Source organism: Temnothorax curvispinosus, unplaced genomic scaffold (genome assembly GCF_003070985.1).
Source record: "Temnothorax curvispinosus isolate PA1 unplaced genomic scaffold, ASM307098v1 QBEX01000668.1, whole genome shotgun sequence".
Taxonomy (NCBI): domain Eukaryota; kingdom Metazoa; phylum Arthropoda; class Insecta; order Hymenoptera; family Formicidae; genus Temnothorax; species Temnothorax curvispinosus.
In genome coordinates this window covers 128655-146711 of record NW_020210448.1, presented here as the reverse complement: position 1 = coordinate 146711, position 18057 = coordinate 128655, and the positions used below count along the sequence as shown (strand labels likewise).

The 18057-nt window shown below is 43.1% G+C and overlaps 1 long non-coding RNA gene across 2 annotated transcripts in view; it reads left to right on the top strand.

Moving 5' to 3' along the window:
• LOC112456851 overlaps positions 1-18057 on the top strand; it is a 117226-nt gene that overhangs the window by 13052 nt on the left and 86117 nt on the right. The window contains exon 1 of one of the 2 annotated variants that reach the window (XR_003041025.1): positions 3675-4078. The exons of the other annotated variant lie outside the window; for it this stretch is intronic. This is a non-coding gene — a long non-coding RNA (uncharacterized LOC112456851). Of the gene's footprint in view, positions 1-3674; positions 4079-18057 lie in introns of those variants that run through there. 2 annotated transcript variants of the gene reach the window in all.

Here is an 18057-nt window from a genome sequence, read left to right as displayed (position 1 = left end):
TGCCGTAATATCGTAGCACAATGTATAAAGATGTAAAACCGGACAAAGTTCGCGAAACTGACGTTCTCATAATTAGATTCAACGGTGTGAAAGGGCGACGAGGGGCAGCGGAAAGCTTGCCCCGATCCACTACGGCGAGTGATTATAAAATCCGCCTGCAGGCGGTACCGCAAGTTTTGATATTTCACCATCTTTTACAACGCTATTTACATATGTTCCCATACCTTGGAAACGCTTGACGTTTCTCAGGTGCGTATTGTTTCGAAAAGCTTTTTATTGCGCGAGTGCAGTTAATATACAATTACATTCGTACTCGCGATGTAAGAGCGCGGTGTGCGAGCGGTTGAAATGTCGAACAATCATGAAAAATTTTTTAATGTTTTAAATGCAATATTAAGCCGCGCAGTTTCTTATAGCCAGAAATCATGAGTGTATCCGGTGAACACTAGGCACGTAATTTGAAGACCGTAACTAAAATAAAATTGTGGTTCCATTATTAATTAAAATGATGTGTCTACCGCTTGGCTTTAGTTAGATATTACTCGGGGATAAATTCTCACGTTTTTTATATACGTCAGACGATCGAGACGAGAGCCCACGATCCCTCCGGCACATAAATTTATGCTAAATTATAATGATCGGATGAATTCTTATCTCGATATTCCACGTTATATCGCGGTGTACGTGCGCGGAAGCGCAGGAAGCGTTTCAGCGAGAGAGAGAGAGATAGAGAGAGATAGAGAGAGACAGGTGGAGAGGGGAGGGGTAAAAAAAGAAGTCGTTATACGTCGAATCTCTCGTGCATCGTTTGATCCCTAGCTCCGAGACGGCGATGTACGGTGTACGTACAGCGGCGGTATATACGTCCGTAGAAAATGAAGGAAGTACCTTTGACGTTAATATTTCCCTGGTATCGGCGGGCACGTTTCTGTAAACCGTAAGGCATTAAAAGTAATACATAATTATTCACGGTTCATTTCGTTTTCCCATTTCCTACATGGCACACGGTATGGCACGGTATATGTGTACGCACGTATACGTGGGACATGGGCGTGTGCGACGAGCTCCGATCTCTCGCCATCGTCGGCAGCTCGTGCACCAAAGGGGGACAAAGGAGCGCGGTAGAGAGAGAAAAAGAGCAAACCGTGGGTGGGTTTTAGAGCGAGGGTGGTGGCGCAATGGTGGCGGAGACGAGACCTGACTGTCTGCAGGCTTGTTTCCACGCGCTTTGAGCACATGCATTTTGCTCTCTCTTCCCTTTCCCCCCCCTCCTCCATCTCTTCCCTCGCAAACCGTGGACGTACCAGCAGCGAGCGAGTTAACCAGCTCGCGAGTACGGCGAAAATAACGCCGTGAAAATCCGCTTAAGCGGAAACAGCCCGTCATCGTATTGATCCATGCCATTACCGTTCCGCAGAAATGAAAGATGAAACAAAAAAAGAGAGAGAGAGAAAGGAAGGAAAAAAAGGAGGAAAAAGAAAAGGAAACAACAAAAAGCTCATTTTGCCGGACGTTTGAATTTATTCGGGCGGGTGTGGGACGCGACGTATCGCAACACTGGGATCTGTATGGGGAATTAAACGACGGCTTACAAATGCATGTATGCGAGTCGCTTGCACTTCCCCGGCACGTAGGCTCAATTAGCATAACTAATATCGAGAGTGCGTCGCCAGTATACCTCTTTCTGTTATCACATGATATAATCCTACTGATACTATCCCCCCGCGCGCTTAGCGTAGAATTGTTTAGAAAATATGGTTTTCATTAAACAATTAATTAATAGTTATTGACGCGAGACTGACACTTGAAAAAAGCTACAAAAGGTAGGTCTTGATCGCGCGTAATAGTTTCCGTTTTAACGGTGCTATCGATTCTTTCGACACGGTCTTATACCATCGGCTGCCGTTATTACTTAAAACATCGCTACTTAGAGAGCACGGTCGGGCGAAAGCTTTTTTCCCCTCGGTGTCCGTGATATAAAATCCGACGCGGGAATAACGCGGGCGTTATCGGCGCAATTCTCCGCATTTTCGCGCGCTGAACTATCGCCCGTGGATGTCGTTGACTCGAGTTATCTCGAACGCGAATAATTCCGACGACGCCCCGACGTGCCATACCGCCGTCGCGTCGCGTCGCGTCGGGCCGCGCCTGCACTCGCGGCGCACTACATTTCACTATCTCCCCGTCATAGCTCGCCACGTACGTACATACAAACACGTGCGGTTCCGTGCCACCGGGTCGGACCACGAAGACGAGCTCTCGGATACACCCGGCGTGTATGCGCCGCATATATTTTACGCTGCGGTCCACCCACTATCTCAGATCGCTGCTTATGGCTAGACACGATCCTCCGCCGCACCTTCATTTTTCTTCACGTAACCTTTGTACCTCGTATTCTAATAAATTCCGATTTGGGTCATCGACGCGTTCTCGTCGATGTACTTTCTCCCGGTATCGCCGAGAAACGGGCAAATACGACTGTTTCGTTAAAAAGGTGCAGCGAGACCGACAAAATGTTCAACTGACGCGGAAAGTGCGTGTTAGATGTGTGAGGCTGCTTAACGTGATTTAATGGTTGCCAATTAACGTGAGCGAATACGTTAAAGCCATATTAACAGTCTATTTAATCTTTACGGACTGATATTATAGGCGATTGTTGTACATTAATGCCATTTACATGATTGATTAATGCCAGCTATGTCATTAATTATCTACGGGTTCGCTACTATTGTCAACCTAGAGAATAGTCGATAATAATATGCCGATGTATGTGGACCTATCGTACCTGCATAATTAATGAATTGCGTCAAGGGTCTGATTTTCTATTAAAACTTTTTTTTAGGGGGGGAAATGAGCCGTTTCACAAAAATAACGTAAACATTTTGGTAAAGATTTGAACGAGATTTTACTCTTGATTGTAACAACTAGACACGTTACCGAATTTAAAATATATTTATTTGCCGAAACGGTCGACTCTTGCAAATCTGCACTTAAAGTCTTTTGTCGAGGTGACACGTGTCGATGAGGTACGTCATTGCCAGTACGAAGAGGAACGTGAAAACGCGCGCGTATTGGGGAGGGTATATTGTCCCTCTTAAAAATGTCTCGACGATGGAAGGAAAGACTTTCGATATTCAACTTATTTGAGTTATCCTTCGCATCTGTATTCGACTACACGTTTACCGTTTCTATAAGGATTTCTAGCCACGCGGGTTCGACTCTTGGCGACACCACCTCGTTTCGATGCATCTCAATAACACTAATACTTTAGTTTAGTTGGAAGATCTAAACCCAAGAATCTTCTCCCCTTTCACCGTTATGAAAAGAGAGTCGTTCGTAACGCAAAATCCGGCCCAGTCGGACGCAAAACAGCGGCGATTCGCGGATCTCATTCTCATTATCATTTAAATTCCCCGCCTTTGACAGGTACTGCCAAGAGCGCATCCTTTTCTGGGAAAAAAACACCGCCGGAAAAGGCACTCTGCCCTTTGTTGCGGACACTACCTTTTTCGAGGCATTGTAAAAGCAGTCGTGATTGGCGGACGAGGGGGCGAAGGAGAGCGCGAGGAAGAACGGCGGAGGGTGGCGGTGTGTCTAAGGGTGGCGCGCACGCGCGCGACGAAGGGTTGGCCGCGCCGACAGCCGCTGCCGCCGTCGACAGTCGGCATCGGCGAGCCGCGGTACCAACGTCGTCGTTCTTTTCGACCCTCGCGCGGTCTCCGTCGCCGGCGAGCACATTTATTACGCGATTGAGTAAAGGATTCACGCTTTCTTTCTCTCTCTTTCTTTTTCTCTCTCTCTCTCTTCATTCGCACGAGTCAACGACACGCGAGCGCGTCGCGTATGCTTGAACTCGATTGCTTCCGTTTAGCCGAAAGTAAAGCCGTCGGTGGGTCCCAGGTGTGTGAGTGAATCGGGGATTTTTGTGGCACGACTACCGACTACCTCCGGCGCGGACGGCAGACGCACCCCCTTCGATTCGGCGCACGCCACACATTCGGCCCTTCGTCCCACGCGAGTACTCGTGACTAATCGGCGAGGCGAGTGAAGTCGAGGCATGTAACGAGGCACACGAGGGGTGAGTAGCGGAAGGTCCGATCGCGCGAACCGCACTGATGCGGATCGGGCCGCTTTTGCGGCCGGTAATTGTTACTCAATACACTGTGGTTGCGGCGCGGAAAAGAGCATCGGTAAATTTCGGATTACATTGACAGCGACGGGGAGTTTTGTATTGGCGCGGTATTCGGATCTCGGAACTCGCAGGACTCGATTGTTTTCTGGCCACGATAATCATTTAATGCGCGACGCGACGCTTTCCCCGGGACATTAAAATTCTATCGTCTTGCCGCCTTAATGGTTGTATTAAGAAGATGGATTTAATCCTTAATGTTATTCAAATAAAAATCGGAATCCGATAATCGAATTGAATGTGAAATGCGCAGCGAAAATATGAAGTTTTCAATGAAGTTTTCATCGATCTTTAGTCTCCCGTGTATTAAAAATAACGTTACGTTTGCCGATTAAACAAATGTAAAAATAGATTTACTATGAGAGATGTAATGAAAAGAAAGTTCAGCATTGAACTTAGAAAGTCGGGAGAAACTTCATTTCGACGTAGCGTCCAAGTATATAGATATCGAAAGTTTAGAAGAGATAAAGAGATTAAAACAAAAGTCATATGATTGAATAATCTAATTGTTCCAGTGAATACGATTGAAATAATTTTTATAATTTTTCTATACTTCGCACGTGTGTGAATGACGTTATCAAAAAATTTGTAAAAGCAGACAATACTATGTTATCACGTTATAGATTGTTACAATTGAAAATGAAAGACTCATGTTTTCAGCACGATGATTAAATCGAATTTAAATTGGATTTATATGAAATACACAATATAAAATTAAAGTAGAAATGTTTTGTTTTAGAGAAAGATCTCAGAAAATAAAAATCTGATATAATATAATAATATACATATAATATCTTTGTTATATCGGATTTATATTTTCTTGGATTTTTTTTTTTTTTAATAAAACTTGTTCATTTTAATCTTATCCACGAAAACTGAGAAAATATTAAATTGTTTCCAATAAAAAACAATTTATTGTATCGCACTGGTATTTTCTACATGAGTAAAAATATCAGAAAATATTTTCTAAATTTCGGTATTCGTGATACGTTACGTTATCGGTTATGGTAGATAGTATATTTGAACGTAAAAGGTTAATATTTCAGAATGGTTTATAAATATTAGACACTTTTTATTTTATAGACGTATTTTTCTCTAAAATACTTCTATGTGTGTTTTTTAATCATATCCAATAAAGCTGAAACAAATTGAATTCTTCCAACAGAAAATATTGTGCGTTAATATTACTGGTATTTTGTATATGAATAAAAATATTGTAAAATTTTTTGCGAAAATCTTGTTTAACTGTGTGTTATCGCACTTGAATGCAAAAGATTCTTGTTTTCAGCGATGGTTGTAAAAATTAAATTTTTATTTTATAGATGTATTTTTCTCTAAAACAATATTCTCTGAAACAATATTTGTCAGATTTTTCATTTTAATCTTGTTTATTAAAACTGTGGAAATGTTGAATTTCCCTGACAAAGGCGAAATGCACTAATGTTATTGATACTTTTTACTGATTTTTATATAGACAAAAGTATTGCAAAAATTTTTTTAAAGGTATGGCAATCGCATTACGTGATCGCATATAACATCAGATTGCCGCGATTCGAATGCGAAGGGAGTTTATGTTTTCGGCGATGTCGGCACTCCGTATTGCAACACACCGCATGTTCGATCGCTCGAAGTATAATAGTTCGCGAAATATAATCGGGCTGCGGCATCGGTATGGCCGCCGTTGCAGTTTGTAATATACTGGCAGTACAATACGGTGTTTCTCAAAACTTTGAAGTGGGCTGCGGTTGCAGTTGAATTGCTTCATTAGATCTTACTTGTACCGGGGGTTAAGACCGCCCCGATATTACTATTCCGCGCGGTACAGCCGATTCCGCGATGCGAGTTCGCACATCGAATTAGTCGAATTTCCGACGCGAATGCGAAATAGCAATTTTACCTTAGTCCTTGAAAAAGTGGATGATATATGAAATACGAGCAGTTTTCACATCAGTTTTGTTCTGTATTAAAAAAAAGAACTTTTGTTCCGAATATTCCATTGGAGTTATTGGAAACATGATATTTCGGAAAGTATACTTGTCATTTCTCATCAGTAAAATAATATGATCGGTTGAAATTTTTCTACTTTAACAATGAAGAATATACATGCAATTGTTAGTGAAATAATTGCCGTGTTAATTTAGGGTCGGTGTAATTATTTTTAGGTGCAATATATATAAGTCCTTGATTGTTAGATTCCTAAAAGCAGGATGTGCGTGAGCAATATGAGCGGAGGACCCTTTATTTCATTCTTTCCCATATCTTTATTGGCCAGACATCGATTAAAATCGAAAGCGTGTTTACAAATTCGTGGAAACAGTTACTATCGTTGTTCGTATTATGGTCTCACGGCACGTGATTCCGTAGTAAAAGGGCGCGACAAATGAGTATAATTTTGTTCCCGTCATCGTGCGTAAAGAGTTTGGGAATTGTTTCAATTTCGGGCGTTTTATTTGCGCCCGAGAAGATACGAAGATGTATATCTAATACATTATCAAACTCACGTAACGACAGAATGCATTTGCTGTAAATAAAATTTGTTATCATTAGTTTAATAATATTTTTAATTTAAACTTAAAAAAGTAATTTGTAAAGTTAATTTCCATCGAATTACGCATGCAGAATATTTTTCTTCCTTTATACAATTTTCATATTTTATATATAATTTTTTAATAAAACAGAGTTGTATGTATGCGTATATTTACAGTTAAATTCACTATGTTAATTTTTATATTAAAACATGCAGAATATTCTATATGTCTTTAAATGCATATGTCGAGTCATTATTATGAACATTAAAAAGTAATAATGACCGGTCAAATTAAAGCCCGGGTTATGTGCAAAATTAGCATCATTTCAATTGGACTATTATTATTTCGTTACGTTAAGAATTCCTAATAACGTCAATGCGGAGTTTGCGCGGAAATTTATATAATTTTTAAAAGGATACGTCATTGTTTAATAAATGGGCTCGTTGTTCAATAAATTGGTTGACGGTAATACGATGCACTTATACATTTGATATTTAGTCACTGTGCAGTGATGTGTAAATAAATTTCAGATAAATTGGCCGTGTTAGCAAATGCGAATGAATAAAATTCCACTCGTCGCAGCGACCTTTATTAAAATTCAGAAATAGTGGCAATTTCTATAAATTTCCCGACAAAAGCGCTCTGCATTCGCGGTTGATTGAACATACTAATTCGATATTTAATATTAACCCGATGTACCATTGAATTATGAATACAGCAGGCAACAACGGTGTACAATAATTTCGACGTAAATTGATCCGTCCGTCCGTAGGTAGGCGCGCATGCGATCGCCCCGGCGCCAATATCGGAAGTTAATTAAATACACTTCTGCATTGTAACTTTAATAATATCAAGGCTGACGCGCGTATTTAATTACGCTTAAATTCACCCACCTCTCTGCGAGATCTTGCGCAACTGCGGTCGTTGGCCAGCCAGTAACCGTCATTAACGTTCTTAATGAAAGGGATTGAATCGCTGAGCACGCATACCGTCGGATGGGGTTATCTTCGAGAATAATTCTGCCTAAATGTAAAAATCTCTAGAAAATAAATCTCTCTCTCTCTTTCTGCGTAGGAATTTTTCCGAATAGTTACGGCTAAAATACATTTTCCGAGTATTTGTAAAATACTTAAAATTACGAATTAGTTTTGATGAAAGATTAACAATAATTTTGCCACTGTGTGCACATTTGCTGCTAGCTAACTAAGTAACCTTATTTGGCGGTACGCATGAAGTCGAAGCATGGCGTGATGTAAAGAGTGACGAAGTGCGAGAAACAAGGTTGAAGGAACGAGAGAGGTAAAGAGAGAAGAGAGAAAGGTGAAGGGCGGAGGATGGCGGGAGGTACGAAGAGTGCCTTGAGTGGTCTAGTGGAGTAGCGCGAGGAAGAGTGTGCAAGGGGTAAGAGAAAAGGGGTGGCAAGGGGTGCGCCTGGGGAGTCGAGGGTCGGATGATGCCTCTGGTTTCTCCACTTTCTGCGCTCCTTTTGCTCCTTCTTCCTTCCTTCCTTCGCCGCCTTCTCTTTCCTTCCATCGACCCCTTCGTCCCTCCGTTGGCCCTCCCCTCCTTTCTCTATCGTATCCTTTCGCGGAACACCCACCCTCGATGGGGAAGTAGAGGCGGTCGAATGTCTGCCGGTGTACTGAGCTCGCCTGGATTCTTCATGGTGATGCTCTGGAGACCGGAAACCGCGTGCGAGATTCGCGACATGTGCAGAGCTGTTCGTGCATTTGCAATAAGTTTCGCGTCTTTTTGTTCGCGCTTTCATTCCCGATTGTTCGCTGTGTTGAATCTAGATTGCGTGGCAAAATTGCGTATCGTGTGTGGCGTAAAGTATATGGTGTCTAGACAGCGTCGATGAATAATTTATCATTTCGATATTGCCTATTTCTTTTTATCTTAATTATTATACTTGTAGATTAGCGCAGAAGGCATTTAGATTTTCTGCTTTTTGAATCAATCAATTGTTAATCGTCACCGTTGTTGTTATATAAAATCTTTGAAAGACGGTATTTAATATTTGACAACGTCAAATCTGTTCTCTTTGTGAAATAGAGTTTCTGGATATAACTTACATTCCTCTCTTATAATATATTCTGCAATTGTTAGACGGGTGTACCTTGCGTGAAAATCTTCCGGAGTTTCCTGATAACGGTTCCAGTGGAACATAGTTACATACGACGCGACGCATATACAGTAATATATACGGTTAAGGAGACGTATATGTACGTAATAGCCAGTTTCGTATTACACTGTCACATAATGCTCCGCCGTCATAAAAAGGGAAAGAATATATGAAACGTAGGGTTTTCTTCAAAGGGGAGGCACCGGGAAGAAATAATGGATATAATGAGGCAGACGTTGTTCGTTTACCGTGTCTAGGTACTCGTAATATTCTAAGACTACCTTTTTCCTTTCTCTATAATGAAATCACGGTTTGCGACGAATACAGTAGCCTTTTAACAACTACGTGAGTTTTTCAATATTTCATAAATTTAATTTACTGAGCCGTTGCTTTTGTCGTCGAGTCTCAATTTACGTAGGACACGAGGACCGACGTCACGACGAGTTACACATACGAGAAATTGATGGCACTTCGTCGAATAACGGTTAACGATAGTTTGATATTACGAGACCGTTTTGAATGAACGAGAGCTTTTCCTCGTCTCTAACGTTATCTCAACATTGTTCAACTAACTCTCTACAGCAATCGGAAGAGCCGCCGCATGATCGCAGACTAGTTCCGCCAGTTGGAGGATCATGGCTTATCAGCGACATTTTCCGCAATGGACGATAAGAGAATTTAGAAACGAAATTAATCCGATCTGTGTATTTTGGGAAAATCTAAATTGCAAAATGCCAATGTCCTCTCTTACACATGTGTTGTGCGATAGTGGCGCGTGATCAATCTGATATGAAGAGATTATGATCGGTGCCAATTTGCGCTTTATCACGCCATCTCGATTACGATAATGGTATACTCGGCAGGCTGGGTGAAACGAGAGTGATATTAGGTATCCACAGTTTACGTCATAATTTATGCACGCTACGTTGCTACACTATTTTGTCGGATATGTGGCTTTACGTATACGTTCTCTTTCTGTCTCTCTCTCTCTCTCTCTCTCTCTCTTTGCTCCTCTTTCTCTCGTTCTGTCTCTGCTTTCCTCTTTGTACTTCGATATTCCGCGGCGCGTAATCGAGATTTATATTATCCGATCGACATTACGTTCGCGGATAATACCCTGCTTACCCTATGGTTCCTTGCTTTCATATCCGTTATTTCTGACCTCAAAAGCGCGTTCGTAAAATTCGATTTACCTACACGCGTTTATCAGATAAATGGCGAATGTATCGGTGAAAATATGAACCGCTGGTAACAAAGTAACAAAAGCCGCAAACGCCGGAACGAAAACCGCCAGTTTGTGTTGCGCGTTTGTGCGTGTTATTTCAGTGACAATATCACCCAACGAATTTTATGCAACACCGAAGTGAGCGTTTCTTCACTCTCTTTCTCTTCTCTAACGGTAAATTATGGAACAAAGAATATTCCTTTGTTTGCCAGTTTATTCGATAGCTTTGTAAATGGAAAAATCAAATGAATTTTTAAATTGTAGACTTCATAAACGTTTTTTAATTTTCGGTATGAATAAGCATGAGTACACAAACGTTCGTGAGAAAGACGGAGAATGAGTTTCGCGAGAATAAATAAATTCGAAGTACCGCTGTTAAGAGTTTGGCATTAAAATTAAAAAAAGGGGACTTTAAAATATAATATCTGCGGAAATAATCAATAAACAGCGGAGACTAAAGCTCACGGCTTTATTTTCTTAAACACTAACCGGTCTTAAAACTTTTTTTCACCGCAAAGTTACATCGCCGTCGACGCCAGTACGCTCTTAGTCCATCTCACCGTATAACAAATTCCGGCCGCGCCGAGCGAAATCCGCGACGTGGAATAATGTACAATTATCCGACGAGGAAACCTGTCCGTCGTCGAGCGCAATTAGAGCGCATCCGTCCGACGTTGTCGGTAGATTCCATTTTTTTCATGCACAAATCTCCGCCGTACTTTATAAGCGGTCTGATCCTAGATTAGAGTTAATTTTGAAATTGCGGACCGATGGCCGGCTATAAGTGGATTTTTCTCCCGGTCATCGCCGTCGATGAACGGCGGATTATGTATCAGTCCGCGGTACGAGTACCTGATCGAGGAATAACGAACGATGCGGTGCATTTCTAAATGCATCCTCCTCAAATCGATCTCTGCATCGACATTGTCACGGGAAGAAAATATTATCCAAGAGTCTGTTAAAGATTTTTTAAACCTTGTGTCCACGAAATTTCGGACGGAGAAAAAATTGACCAATCAGTAATCACATTTAAATAATTCGGCAATTGATTAATGCCATTGGTTAATTCTTTCTCGGTCCGAGATCTCGGAGCGATTTCTAGCATCGTGGACACAAAGCTTTATACCGCATGCATCGAATAACAGGCCGACTTTCTGTGCATGTTTAATACGACGCGCTGAATGCATCGTCGAAGTCGAACTGATTACTCGCTTCCTGCGCGCGTGGTTGTAAATAGGCATCCATCAAATGCCATAAATCCCCGCGATCCAGCCAACCTCGTAATCTGTAAATTCAAAATGGATTACGCTACCTCGTGCGCTAGGAAGCAGAGGGTTGAGGGGAGCGAATCGGGCGAATTATGCCGTAGCGTGCTCATAACGTGCTCGAAACTAGCGCGAGAACGTTAGTCGTGACTTTTCGATTTCTTTCGATCTCTTTCGATTGATTATCGAAATGTCAGATCAATCAGCCGATGTTAGTAAACGAAGCGCCGCGAGTAGTTTCGTATCTCAGCGGAGAGAGACGGCGTCGCTTCGCAAAATTCAATTTAGTCCGTGATCATTGATTGCCTTTGTGTCGACGAGCGTACGCGCGCAGGATGTGTCTTCCTTTGATTATCGCACGGAAGGATTGCAGCCGTTGCCTTTGCCTAGATTTCACCTCGCCCGCGATACATACACATCTCTCAGACAGCGTCCAAGAGAGGCGAACCGAATGAAGCGAGAAGTAGCGAAACTTGGGAGAGATTGCTTTGTAGTAACGCATGCACATTAAGCACGTATGCCTATCATTCGCATTTGCCCGATTAATTGTTTCGATTAAATACTGATCGGTTGAGGCTTCGCTCCGGAATATACTCCGCAAGTGAACTTTGTGTCACTTGTATATATGGGATTTCCGCGACTGCGGTGTAAAATAAAGTACGATATCACCATGCCGAAATTGAGCGTTACGCGAAAGCCCGGTCGGAAACTAATGCAAGCAATAACGTCGGTTTAAGCGTGGCTTAATGACTATAACTATGGCCAGGATTAGCAGCTAACTTGGTCGTAAACGTTTCCTTCGGGACCCGGAAGGCTTACTTAGACTGGCATGGATACACGAACCCACGGAATATTGCTAACCGAAAACGTGCCCCCGCACTCGTTGGCCAAAATGTGAAATATGAGCGACTCGGTGGAATATCCTTGCGGAAATTCAGTGCCGGATTTCCCAATAGATTCTGATTTTCCTTCTGAAAAGTATAAACATTTGGGTCGTACATATGCGACGATCTATACATATAATTCGCATATATACATATCACATCACTGGAATATACATAAGATATCCGATGTGCAAACATTTAGTTTCACGGCTTACGCTTACTTTCAGATTCGTAAGAATCAAAACTGTTTTGAAAATGTTTACAGTTTTTTTACGTGCATTTATAGTTTTTTTTTTTTTTATGACGTTGACGATGCTATCAAACCGCTTCTTTTATTTGACAAATAAAATTCAGCACAATTTTCCCGAACTATCAATTATTTACGCTTGAGTAAATCCGCGAAATTGGTGAATTCGCCGCCGTGGGAGCGAGAACGGAAATCTAACCCGTTCTCGAGTGCCGCGGATCTATGTACAACGAAATAGGATTTAGTCGTGCGCGCGAAGAAGGGGTGTAATACAAATTCTCTGTAAATAAATTACACATCCGCGGCGACAATTTCATTCTCCTCTTTACGGTAAATCATCCCGCGTATTCCGCAATATAGAGTATGTTTGTAAAACGGTACGTGGCGGTAGGCATACGCGCGTTTACGTTGATTTTAATGTTTCTTTCATGCGTGGGAAGAGCTGTAAAGCCGCGAGAAGCGGCACGAAAACGGCGGTACGAGAAACGCACACTTGGATACACACAAAGTGGCATCTCGCTCCGGTGTAACGCTTACTTTAATTGCGTGGCAATGGCGACGAGGTGTCGGAACGCGGTTACAACATGAGTTCGAGTTGCTCGGGAGTAGGTACTCGCGATGTCACCGCTACTTCTTCTCTCATACGTCCGCTGGCGTATTGTTTGAGTGTTTTCGCTGAAATCTCGTTTCCTCTCGCGAGATGAATACGAGACAATGTTAAAATATAAGGTCCTGGAACTCCTGCAAGTTACATACTGAATTATTCTTAGCACGCGTTTCACGCATACGGACTTGTTTCGAGTTCCGCGAGAGTTTTTTTTATCTACGAAATATCGACAAATTAATAATGTTAAGTTTTTCTTTAATAGCATTTCTCCACTCGATTTATTAAACAGTGAAATAACTGAATAATTGTAAATCTATGTGTGTGTACGTGTGTACGTTCGAACGTTTATTCGGAAGGGAATAACCAGAGTGACATATAGGACTCTCACGGAGCGGATGTACGATTTTTTCCAGCGTGCACTCTTGTATCGACCACCCCATAGCTAGGTTACCGCCGACGTATGTCGGTTAATTGCACGTGAACGAAAGAGCGAGCTCGCTTTTTGTGAGCCGCGCCGTGAAATTGTGGCCGCAAAGCCGCGGAAATATAAAATCGCGCGGCACGCTAGACAACGTCGGGCAATGTTCACGCGGTCGTCGGAAGAGTCCCGGCCCCCGCTAAATAATATCATCGGTTAAGTTATTATTTCGACGTAGGGGTGCGTGTCCGCGTTTACAACGGCGCGCCGTGCATTATCCCTGGGCCGACACCTCGCGCTGCCGCCAGTCGTTGAATTTTTTAATCCCATCAACGAGGGGCCGGTTCAACCGAAAACTGCGTACGCCGCTTCGCCATTAATCTTTCACGCGTCCGTCGCGTACGAAGATCATATCTCCATATCGAAATGTATTCCCGGTGTTGCACCGCGGGTCTGTAAAAATCGAGCACTTTCAGGGGGCACTGGCGGGGTATCTTTTTTACAATGCCGATATCGATGCTTTTATTTCACGTTTCGGCGCAGCAGGGAACAGTTAGGATTTTTTACCCTTTCTCTATTTTTCTATTATATCGACGACAATAAACCGCGAAGTTATGCTGCATATGATGCTTTTTTTTTGTTAACGACAGGCTGTTCTTCAATGGAGTCACTATCGCGGTCTTCTAAGGGAAAATTTGATAGATGAGCTTATCGCTATCGTTGCTTGGCGCGATAAATTCTTTTCAGTTGTACAATCGAACGGTGCTGATCGAAGGTGTCTAATGATCGAAGAGATTGCAGGTTACTCGTTGAGAATTTCAAGTATCGGGTATCGCAAGAGGATTCCCTACAATCCAACGAACATTTCAAGTGGATACTCTGATTGCGATATATCTCGGAGAATAACGAGTATCATAAATTCGCACCTCGCTAACGATTGTGCTCGTCTCCATACAAATGTCGTAGCTTCTAATGGCGAAAGTTGCGAATTACTTTAAAAATGAAATTTTGATATTACGCTTATGTCTGCATACCCCGCATCGCAATACGATATATTTCAAATTTCGCGAAAGTACACTTTCCCGTTTTAACTTGTAACAATGATACGTGGTTTTAGCACAGGCCAGTTTGCAGTTTCGGTTAGACCAGACCCTTGGTCACATTTCTGCGAGCTCTGTTTTAATAATTATCCCACGGCTAATGACCGTACCACCGTATTAGCCGTCGAGTAACGCCGGGTTCTCTGCGATACTTTCTCTTATCGCAATGACTTTCTTCAGAGACTAACGGACACCTCAGAAAGGAGGAGTTTTTTTCCTGGAGAAGAGAATATAAAAATATGTGCTTAAGCCTTCAATCGCCCTGGCTACGTCGCGATTTACATGAGAAGACAAAAACTTGCTTTCGAGGCGTCTCCTCCCCATTTCCGCGAGCTTTTGCCGCACCCGTAGCTTTCTCTCCTTCCGCCCTCACACAGCCGCGCGGCGCCGTTCCACACAGTACTGCGCGCTCTGCGGTACAGTGTGCAAACGCGCGACGCGGGGAAAAGCTGGCTCAGCGGGACTCCCTCGCGCCGGTGCTTTGCATTTTACAATAGCAAAGATATTATGTAAAGCGTCGGTGCACGCGCAAGCACGATCACGCACGCGGCACCCAACAGCCCTAGCGCACACGTACACGTACACTTACACGGAAACGCGGACCTGGCGTTCGCGTGCACTTAGCACACTCGGAATATCGTATCGCGTAACCGTATACATATGTCGCCCGTATAATCTTTATACATGCATACACGCGTATCGCTTACACGCGCGTGTGTGTCGCCGCGCGCTTGAGCGTTTAAGCTCTTTCTCCTTTTCTTCCACCGCGACACCGTCGGGCGTCGTCACTTATCCCGCGCCGCCACGCCGCTCTCTCAACTCGTGTCCGTGTACAAAGTGCCTACGTGCGTGAGCGCACCATGTTTCTCTCTCGACCGCTTCCGCGGAGATGTATATTTTCGCATGTATGCATACGATGCATCGGCGGAAGAAGCGAGAGGGATAGAGAGGGATGAGATAGGTGGATAGTTACGTGTCATTCCGATGTATACACACACACCCCGCCGCGCATTTAAATTTCCTCTTCTTTTCTCACGAACCTCCACCTCAGCCTTATCTTACGTAACGTCTCCCCGTCTATAACGCGAATGTATGTGTGTGCTCAGGAGAGATATACATTTCGGATAAAGGATGATATAAGGGAAACTGCGTTCTGGGTTAAGCTAATACCCGATCCACCTCTAATAAGTAACGTACGTTACATTGTAGCAAGAATAATCTTACTACGGTGGAGTTATAGGAAGGAGTGTCATTTCACATCTGCGGGCGCCTTATCTTTCCTCGCTCCTCGCGCTCGCGGCGCGGCTGTTAATTAAAGCGGCAATGGGTGGGTTCTGTTTGCCGTAGTCGCAAATTGCCAGGGATCTCGTTTGTAAATCCTGTTGAATACGCCAACTTTTCCGTCACAATCCGTGGAATACGATATTTATATGACAATATTTATACGACGGGCGGACGTAAAGGAGGGATGCAAACTGCGCGCTCGCGAGGTGGATGACATATTCTTTCCATTTACAACCCTCGGAGCACTCTGCTTCCGTACCGCTCGCCGGACTCAAAGGACGAAATACCGAATACGTTATATACGCGAGGGAAAAGAAGGGCGCGCCAGTATCGGGCTAATATAGGGTCGCAAAAGGTGAAAGGATCTTGACGTCTTGCGTCTACCTTCTGACTTACCTTCCCCCGGCGGGTCCTGTCTCCGCCGCCCTTATTGCCAGTCGTTGCAGTCCCCCTCCGCGCCCGGTCTGCAAAGAAGAGTGCTAGCCTAGCGCGCGGGTATCGATTCTCTCCACGCGTGTATGTGTATTATGCATGTACGGTGTATGCTCCACAAGGGCATCGGGTTATCTATACGAGCCATTTTAACGCGGTGCATTGTCTTCGGTGAATTGCATTCCGTAGATACTGCCGCCTGGCTGTCGCCGCCTGTGCCCCAAGCTATCGCTCGTTGTATCGAGACTGTTATGCGATTCACGCACCGCCGCAATAGTGGCGATGCGGAGCGCGCTTGAAAAAGTAGACGGACAAAGCACGGGGGAAGCGAACGAGCGAGCGAGCGAGCGCGAGAACGCAACTCTCTGTCCATCGACTGGGGCGGATGAATTTCGCCGTACATCGAAAAAAAATTCAATCAAAATGGTGCACGCGAGCGATCCCTGAGCGCCTTTTTTCTCCTCTCCCTTTTGATACCTCTAACATACCGGCCTTGTGAGAGCGATAGTCGGCCCATTATCGTCCACAATGTTGCGCGTCGCGATACCGGGAGATTGAACTCGATCGAAGCACGGGAATTCAATGGCCTATTTTTGATATAATCCCTTTAGGAATTAGTATCAAAAAAGGGGACTTTTCTTTGATTTTTTACAAGATTTTAGATGCGTTAAATAACACTGTAATGTATTTGATTATAACAGGATGAAGGATGAAAGTAGTACTTTGAGAGAAAAGGTACTTTTACGATTTATCTAGTTTATCTTTACTTTTTGCAGCCTCTAAAGTCGTTGGCAACGTTTATAACGTTCTCGAAGATATAATTTTTTTCTTCGTGAAAGTGACATCGATATTTATGAGAATATCCAGAAATATATCTGCACGGATCGTGTCGCGCGAATTCGTAATAATTGATTAACAATAATTTCACCTATTCTTCTTTATTCGAGCGCGAGTCGTAAATGTCGAAAGTTTAGTATGCCATAGCTAAATTCAGCTTCTGATAAATTGTTAATTATCCTTGATAAACAGTTGAAATCTTTATCGTTGATATTTTTGGTAAATATTAAAAAGAGAAGAAAATATTCCACGTACAATTGTTAATAGGTACACTTATTTATTTTTTCTAATTTAGATACATTTTTAATTATTATATACATAATCTATTTTTCTTTACGTTCTTTGCCTTCGTGCTTTTTTTTTGTCTACAGATACTCGTGCAAATCTGAATGCACGTACGATACATGTGTACACACAGAGCGATATAAATCATAATTAGGAATTATCTTCGTTCACCCTTTCTCCCTGTGCTTTTTTTTTCTCGACGCGTGTCGCGCCGGCGGGATTAAAGGCGGAAGAATTCGAACTGCGCGGGGATTACTCGCGTAACTCGCGCACTTGACAGCGCGGAAGGTGAAGGTTATTTATGTGGCAGTCCTTAATTAAGTTCGTCCTGTAATCGGCGTAATCCACTTTGCAAAGAGAACGGTCCCGTATGTTCGCCCGATTCCCAAGTACGCCCACTGAACTGACCCACTATACCGCAATGTGATGGCATTAGTATATATACACATACACATGTGTATACGTGTACATGTATATTCGCGAATGTAAGGCTTACGAGACACGCTGCTTTGTATTCATATCTCAACGGTGAGAACTTTCTAACGATATTATGGACTAGGCTGATCCTTTCCTCCCGCTCGTATCCATCCTTTCGACCCTCGCATATCTTCGCAATTTGTATCCCCGACAT